Below are 8930 nucleotides of genomic sequence, written 5' to 3'. Positions count from 1 at the left end.
GTTCATGTACCTGTTAATTCTGGGTGTGTAATGTTCCTAAAACCCCACAGAGTTTCCTTCTGCCTCTTTGCAATTTATCTCTTCCTTTACCCTTGTCTCCCGGTAACCATTGGTTACCTTTTTATCATTGCTGGTTAGTTTGCTGTTTTTGGGTCTTAAGTGAATCTAATCTTAAGATATGTTCTCAGAAAACTGAGAACAAAAATCAGACTTCCTTTACTCAGCATGATGAATTTGAGATTCATTCGTGTTGCACATATCAGTACTTACTTCATTGTATCGCTGAATATTATTTAATTAAATGGCTGTGGAACATTTTATTTTTCCCTTTACCTGTTTTTCTACCTTTGGGATATTTTTAGTTTTTTGTCTTGTTTTGTTTTTATTACGTACTAAATTAAAACACTGCATAACCTAGAAAGGGTAGATGAATATAACCAAGTTATTTTTCATTAATCAGGAAAGTGCTTCCTTAATCGATATTCTCCAAACCTTTAGACTCATATTAACTCCAGAGATGTGCCTATTCCTTTCCATCAAATTACGCTGATATGAATATTGGGCAACCCTTTTTACTTGTCCGCTTTACTGAACCTGTGGATATGCGTCCTGGCTATGCCAGGGATGACCAAGCAGACAGCCATGATGTCGATCCTGGGAAGAATCTCGAACCATATTACACTGTATTTACCAGGGCCAAACCCTTCCTTCCTGGCTCCCTAAAGGTTGAGATGTTTATGGTTTTGAAGTATTCTGGCTAAAGGTGTTATGATCATTCATGCACAAGTCTTTGGGTGTAAGTTTTAACTCTTCTTGGGTAAATACCTGGGAGTGGAATAGATGTGTTATATGGTAGACATTTAATATTTTACAAAACTTCTACACTGTATTCCAAAGCAGTATAACATAACATTTAAGTTTTAGTCATTCCACATCTTCTTCATCTCAATGTTGCCATTCTTTCTTTTTCTTTTTCTCATTCAAGATTTTATTTATTTTTTAGAGAGAGAAGGAGAGAGAGAAAACAAGCATGAGCCAGAGAGCCAGAGGGAGAAGCAGACTCCCCACTGAGCATGGAGCCCAACATGGGGCTCGATCCCAAAATCCTGGGATCATGACCTGAGCTGGAGGCAGATACTTAACTGACTGAGCCACCCAGGTGCTCCAGCTTGGTTTTTAAAGTAGACTTAATTTATTTACTTATTTATTTAAAAATAGATATCACATAAACTCAATACAAAAGGCAAAAGGCAATGTTTATATACAATGCAAAATAAATTCCCTCCTCCTGTGTCTTGGTTTCCACATTGATCTATACTTCCAAAAATTGTTAGAGAAAGCATTGCAGATGAATGTGAGCCATCACAAGGGAGAGTTGCCATGGTATCATCTTGGATCTTGTACAGTAGAGAGGTGTGGAAACCTAAGTAGAAATATGCAGAATGTCCACTGCAGGATGCCCAAGGGTTGTGGGAAGAGTTCCAATTAACTAAACTTCTGGCTTTAGAGGCATGGGATCTGCACCTGTTGGTGCAGAAGAAAAACAGAAGAGATTGCCCTTTGAAACAACTTAGGAAACCCTGTCTGCTTTAGCTATTGCCTGTCCCCAGACCCAGACCCCGAAAACGCTGAGTCCAGTAAGAATTATTCTATCCCTTGATTCCCCAACTTCTTTGGCCTGGAGCATCTAAAATAAGGGAGTTGGGGAGCATGATCAGGGTGAGAAAAGACTAGCAAATGGAATTCCTACATTATAAGTGCCTACCCTAAACTAGAAGAAAAGATTTGATATAGGTAAAGTTAGGATTTTTCATTATTACAGGAAAAGCAGCATGGAGCTTGCTCAAAAACTAAAAAATCATATGATCCAGCCATTTCACTTCTTGCTATTTATTTTAAGAAAACGGAAGTACTATTATGAAGATCTGTCTGCACCCCTGTGTTCCATAGTTAATTTAAAATAGCCAAGGCATGGAAACAACCTAAATGTCCATCAGTCGATGAATGGATAATGAAAATATGGTATATTTACACAATGGAATATTATTCAACCATAAAAGTAAGGAAATCCTCCCATTTGTGACAACATGGATGGACCTTGAAAGCTTTTTTCCTTTATTTTTTTAGAAAAAGGCTTTATACTAAGTCTGACAAAGACAAATATTGTATTATCTCACTTATATGTGGAATCTTAAATGAACAAACTCAGAAATCAAGAACAAATTAATGGTTGTCAGAGGCGGGGTTAAGGGGTGGGGAATTGGGAATTCGTCAAAAGGTATAATCTTCCAGTAATACAATATAGAAGTCCTGGGAATGTGATATACATCATGGTGACTATGATTAACAATACAGTGCTAAGAGACTAGACCGTAAAAATTCTCAACATAAGAAAAATTTTTTTAACTGTAGGAAATGATGGATGTTAAGTTACCTATGACAATTATTTTGCAGTATTTACATATATGAAATCATGTTGCACACTTGAAACTTATGCAATGTTATATGTCAGTTATATCTCAATAAAACTGGAAAAATAAAACTAATTTTTTTCTTTATGGTTGTATGTAAATTATCTAACCGTAATAGAATTGTTGAAAAGCCTCAGTAGTTTTTAAAATGATTCTGAAGACTACATATTCTGGTAGGGCCAAATGTAATACTAGTGATGCTACTGAGAAAATTTGTAATTATTAGCTTATTATTATTAGAGTCTATTTCTGTTCTTTTTGTAATCAATGATTACTGAAGATTCAGTCTCATTTGTTCTTTTTGTTGTTGTGGACCTATAATTGTCACATTTCCAGACATAGTGTGGACCCGAAACCAGGTAGCAAGTGTACTTTATCTTTATGTATCTTTATGTTTACTTTAAACATATTGAAAGCCCAGTTTGTCATGACCCGTTGCCTTGGGATTATAGAATATAACATTCCTAATCAGTAAGTATGGGAACATTCGTATAGTTTACTTCTCAGAATTTGACCAAAGATCATTGCCATGGCTATGGAGATAAGGAAGAACTACATAAAATTGATCCTTGCATTAACTCCTCATAGAGTTTGTATAAGGCTTTAGTGTGTGTGTGTGTGTGTGTGTGTGTGTGTGTGTGTGTGTGTGTAGAGGGACGGAGGGAGAGAGAAATATTATTCACTTTTTTTAAAAAAAATTATTTATTCATGAGAGACACACAGAGAGAGGCAGAGACACAGGCAAGGGGAGGAGCAGGCTCCTCGCAGGGAACCCGATGCAGGACTCGATCCCAGGACCCCGGGATCACGCCCTGAGCCAAAGGCAGATGCTCAACCACTGAGCCACCCAGGTGCCCTGAGAAATATTATTCTTGCCAATAGTTTGAATCGTTTTTATTCTCCTTCTAGTTCTTGTTCGTGTTTACTTTTGTAACTATACTTACTCTTAATCCTCGGTTTAAAAAAAAATGATGTCTGTTGACTCTGCATAAGCGAAGGCAAAATAAATCTGCTTTATGTTACTGCTACCTCCTTTTCCTTCATTCCCCATTGAGTTGTTCATATTATTTTCTTAGTTTATTTGTTTATGTTTATACTTTTAAATATGCTTATAGATCTGACTTGATTTATCTGCCTTAAATGATATCCTTTGATCCCCAGCTCTAAAATATGAAGAAATCAATACACGTGTATTAAGTAACCCCTGCCTTTTTAAAAATGATTTGCTTATTTGAGAGAGAACGAGAGCAGCATGAGCATGTGAGCAGGGAGAAGGGGAGAGGGAGAGGGAGAGAGAGAGAGAGAGAATCTTGAGCAGACTCCTCCCTGAGCTCGGAGCTCCAAGAGGGGCTCATTCTCAAGACCCTGAGATAATGACCTGAGCCAAAATCAAGAGTCAGACACTCAACCTACTGGGCCACCCAGGTGTCCCTAAGTCCGGCCTTCTATCTCCCTACCTATCTTTATTTTTTTCTTAGTTATATACTTTTACACATAATTTTATATAGTTTTTAGTTACACATTTTTATTTATAAGATTTATATCTTATTCTGTAACCATAATTTCCAGGGTTATTTTAAGTATTAGATGGTTTCTGTGCTTAGTGTTCATCCTCTTGTCAGAGATTCTCCATCCATCTCTTGAGTAGGCTGACATTTGTCCTCCAGTAGGGTTTTCAAGATGTGCTCATTGGAGTGGTATCTGCGAAGTTCTGGTATGAAACAAAACATTTGTTGCTTCTCTTCAGGAAAGACTACGTAGCAGGATATGGCTTAAATTTTTTTTTTTTTCTGAAGATACTTGGACAGACGTTGCCTCACTTTTTTCTAGTATTGAATGTTACACTGGAGAGCTTTGTGGCCAGCCTGAAAATTTCTCTTAATGATGACTTTATGTTTTCTTCTGAATGTCCAAAGATTCTTTACTCTTAAAATTAATCATTTTATAAAGTTATGTTTTAGTGTTAATTGTTCTGTATCAACCTTTCTGGAGTTGTTACATGGTTTTTTAAAAATGCTATTCATTTGGTTTCTTTTGTTGTTTATTTCTGGGAAGGTTTAAATATTTTTTTTTTTAAAGATTTTATTTATTTATCCATGACAGACACACACAGAGAGAGGCACAGACACAGGCAGATGGAGAAGCAGGCTCTATGCAGGGAGCCCGATGTGGGACTCCCTCCCGGGTCTCCAGGATCAGGCCCTGGGCTGAAGGTGGCGCCAAACCGCTGAGCCCCCCGGGCTGCCCCTAAATATTTTTTAATTCGTGTTTTGCTGTATTATTTGTCTCAATTTTTGCATTGGATCTCCTTTGTCTACTTCTTTTATATCCATAGTGTCATTCTGAATGCCGTTAAACGCTGTTCATTTCCATTTTTAAATACCTTTTTAAAGTCCCCTGTACCATATAGTTCTTACTGGGTTTTCATCAGTATTGATTCTTGTATTATTTAGAGAATATTGTTTTATTTTTTTTCAGTTTCTTTTTATTTACCGAGTAAGCAGTTCTATTCTTACTTACATTAAGTTCATATATTAAAACCATTCTATAAAATAATTTAGTTCTTCAATTTCTTCTTGAAGGAATATTTCTTCCTAACCTCTACTCATTTTTAAAGTTTTAGTCTGGATGTCATTTCCTCCTGGAAAATCTCATCTTTACCCCTCCTCTATCCCCCTATGTGGCTCTCACAGCCTTTAGTGCTTTCCTGATTATACCACTTACCCTAAAGTTTTGAACATTCTTTTTTTTTTTTTTGAACATTCTTTTTTTTTTTTTTATTTGAGAGAGAGTGAGAGAAGAGAGCACGAGTGAGGAGGAGAGGGAGAAGCAGGCTCTCCAGCAGCAGGGAGCCCGACATGGGCCTTGATCCCAGGACTCTGAGATTCTGACCTGAGCTGAAGGCTGACACTTAACCAATTGAGTCACCCAGGAACCTCAGTTTTGAACATTCTTATTTGTTTTCTCTGGCAAATAGACTCTACACTTTTGGGAATTTAGGGACTGTGTTTATTGTTCTTGTTCAGTGGTGCATCGCCTGCATCTGGCCTCTGCGAATCCTGCCATTTATGTCTTAAATTGTCTGGAAGGGCTTCAAGATGAAGCTCACCAGAAAGAACACAATCTTGTGAGTTGCCAATTAGGAACAGGTATTGAATCTTTAGGATGGTGCAAAAACTAGTTTTGTACTTTTTCCAGTTGTCCAACTTATCAGTTCTAAGTGAAATGAGTGCTCCAGTAGTCCATTCTTCCCCTAATGACCCTCTAGCTTCCAATTTCATTGCTTTTGCTCTTCCCCAGTGTTCTGGCTCTCTCTCTCTCTCTAGGGATCAATGCCTTGGACTTTGATTTGAGACTTTTTGTTTTTTAAAGAGGACTAAGGATAACTTAACTTCTCTGAACAGTTGATTACTTAGTCTTCTTTGGGAACCGGCTTAAATCTTACAGTTACTTCTGAATGGTGCTTCTGTATGACAGATGTTTTTCTCATTAATATCGCTTGCTTGTTATTTTGCTAAAATTACCAACAACCACTATCGATGTCGATAAGAATGAAGGTAGGGGAGGTGAGAGGAATTCTGCTCTGCTAGTTCTAGGAGGTGCTCAGTAAATATTTATTTAGAGTGTAACTATGATGTGCTTGTTTTTTTTCCCCTTTTCTGTTCATACACGTAAGTGTGCACGCACTTTTCAGGTATTCCTCTACATGTACATAATGTATTTGAAATGACCTAGATGTTTTGTACCTTTAAACTTGAAATGTTAAGAAAGGCATTTTAAGTGGGGCTTATGCTCATCCAGTTACGACCTCACCTGGTATGAACTAACTCTGAAGATGATCTTCCATCCTTGCATCAGAGCCTACAACTGCACCATCTTTTGGGCCGAAACTTCAAGGCATTTGAATGTTGACCCAGAATGTGATTCACACATGTGCTGGGGGGAGTGGGATGCTATTGAATTCCTTTGGATGGTTCATTCCCTGGGAGACTTTCTTATTTAGTGGAGTTCCTTGAGCTAGAGAAAGAAAACATCTAGAGGTTGAGGTTCCTGAAGGCAGGGTTGGGGGTACTTTACCAAGGGCAACACAAGGACAGCGAGTGGGTTGCCATGGCTACAGAATTCTGAATTCAATCTGTGAAGTGATCTCCTGGCTTGTTGCAGCTACTTACCGACTGCCCATTTTTCGTAGTTTTAGCATATTATAATTCTTTCTTTTTTTATGTTCTTTTCATATCATCTCCTGTTTGCCCCTTTCAGTTATGGGGTTGCTTTTTGAGTTGTTGCATTGTATTTGAGCTATTCAGTAGGAAGTAGGGAAATAACAGCAAAAACAAAAGGAAGTAAGCAGGGACTAGGGGTTCTATCTTGGAGCGTGAAGCTGTGCTGACCAGCCCCAGGGACACAGGAATTGAAGCCAAACAAATAATAGTTCTTTGACAGACAGCAGGTCTTGTGATCCGTCTCTAAACCTGTAGCTCTATACAGTTTACTTTTGGTTTCTCCTGTTTTTGTGCCCTTTAAAGGCCTGTCCAACTTGTTGAGAGCGTGGGGAATGGTGAGGGAGATGCTTTGCTGCTTCCTTACCCTGTCCTGCCCTGCTCTGGGAGTCTGACGCTGCCGTCTCCACTGCCGTCGTGGCCGCCGCCGCCGCTGCTGCTCATGCAAGTGTTTCTAAATGGAGTGTCTTCTTCCTAACTTCCCTAAACCCTACTGTTTTTTAAGATTTAACTCCAATCCTACTATTTCTGTGAAGCCTTCTGTGATTTCTCCCAAGTTTCTACTTGTTTTCATCTCTGAACCTAACTGACTGGATTTGAATTCCAGGTCACCCTTCCTCGTGTGAGCAGGGTGACCTTGGACAAGTTACTTAACCCCTCTGTGACTCAGTTTCCTCACCTGTCAAGTGAGAATGATAGTTGTGTCTACTTCATCAAATTGGCTGTTGTGAGGATTATATGGGTATATGTGTTTAAGACAGTGAATTGTGCCCGGTGCAAAGCACAGTGCCTACTCGGTGATGATTAGATACTTTTCTTGATACTTCCTATGTGGCTCCAAACATACACTTTTTTTTTTTTTTTTTGAATTGGGTTTTTATGGCGCATTTCTGCAGCATTTTATGTCCTTAAGTGAACTTGGGGTAGTGTAATGGTGGAGAAAGTATGGGTTTTGGACACAGACTGCCTGAGTTTGAGTCCTAGGTCTGCCACTTACTAGCTTTCTGATCTTAGAGAAGTTCCTTAACCTGTATGGGTATTGGTTTTTACTGTAGTACGAGTAGAATTATACCAACCTACTGCAGATTCTAGATGAGGATGAACTAGATAATGCTTATAGGGTACCAGATACAGAAGAAGTGCTATTGTTACATTTTTTAGTATTCTTTGTTCCTAGGCCCAGATTAAACTCTCATTACATGTTTGCTAAATGGTCTGGAAGGAAAATATTCTGCTTTGTCAGGCATCTGTCTTTTGCATTATTCAGCGACAGAGTGAGCAGAAAACAAGAACTAGGTCTTTGAGCTCTTAAAGTTAACCCCGGGGTCTTTTCTGCCTATCAAGCTGTCCCTTTTTGTTATGTTAGGGCCCATCATGATGATGATGATGATGATGATGAACAGCTACCATTTGTTTTCTAACTATGTGCAGTGTCAGTGCTAAATTCTTCACAAAAATTATCTCCAGTTGTATTTCCTCTCCTGCTACATTCTCTCCTTGAAGGATCTCAGCCGTTACCTTAGCATCAGATACGATATATGTCTTGATGACTACCACATTTGTTATCTATATTCTAGACTTTTTCTGATCTCCAGACCCATATATGTAACTAAAAACTTGACATTGGCATCTGGATATTCTAGAAGGCAACTGAAACTAACAGTTTTCAAAACTGGACCATCTCTAGAGTTTTCCCTACTTCAACACCATTCCAGGTTTTCTTCTGTGTATTCTGTCAACATGCATGGTACCCACCAACTAACCAATGTCTTGCACTTGATTCACATCGAGAAGCCCAACAAATTCTCATAGTTCATCTTCTGAAATATATATTAAATCTATTTCTTTCCTTCTTCAATACAATCACCATAGTGGAAGCTATTGTTTTTTTCTGCAGATTATAATAGCTTTCTCACTGGTGTCACCTCTTACGTATTTGACCCTTCCAATTTTTGTCTTCACTGTGCTCAGATACTTTCTTTTTGCTTTTTATATTGAAGTGTGACACACATATATATAGTGATATGTACAAAGTGCACCAGTCTTAAGTGTATAGCTGGGTGAATTTTTCCATATGTGTATATACTCCTGTAACTATTCCTCAGATCAAGATGTAGAATATTTCCAGTACCCCAGAAGGCTTCTTCTCTGAAGGACTCTCTCCGTGGCAACTGCTTTCTGTAGTCAGGTTTTTAAATGTGATTTTTTTGGGGGTAAGAAAATATAAAAGAACCAAACA

The 8930-nt window shown here is 38.3% G+C and overlaps 1 pseudogene; it reads right to left on the bottom strand.

Annotated features, from left to right (window-relative positions):
• Positions 1-472: 472 nt before the first annotated feature.
• LOC140628432 (NADH dehydrogenase [ubiquinone] 1 alpha subcomplex subunit 1 pseudogene) lies at positions 473-7135 on the bottom strand (annotated as a pseudogene).
• Positions 7136-8930: the final 1795 nt, after the last annotated feature.

The sequence above is a fragment of the Canis lupus genome, chromosome X (assembly GCF_048164855.1).
Source record: "Canis lupus baileyi chromosome X, mCanLup2.hap1, whole genome shotgun sequence".
Taxonomy (NCBI): Eukaryota; Metazoa; Chordata; class Mammalia; order Carnivora; family Canidae; genus Canis; species Canis lupus.
The sequence above is the reverse complement of the archived record's forward strand: the minus strand, read 5'-3'. Positions and strand labels throughout refer to the sequence as shown.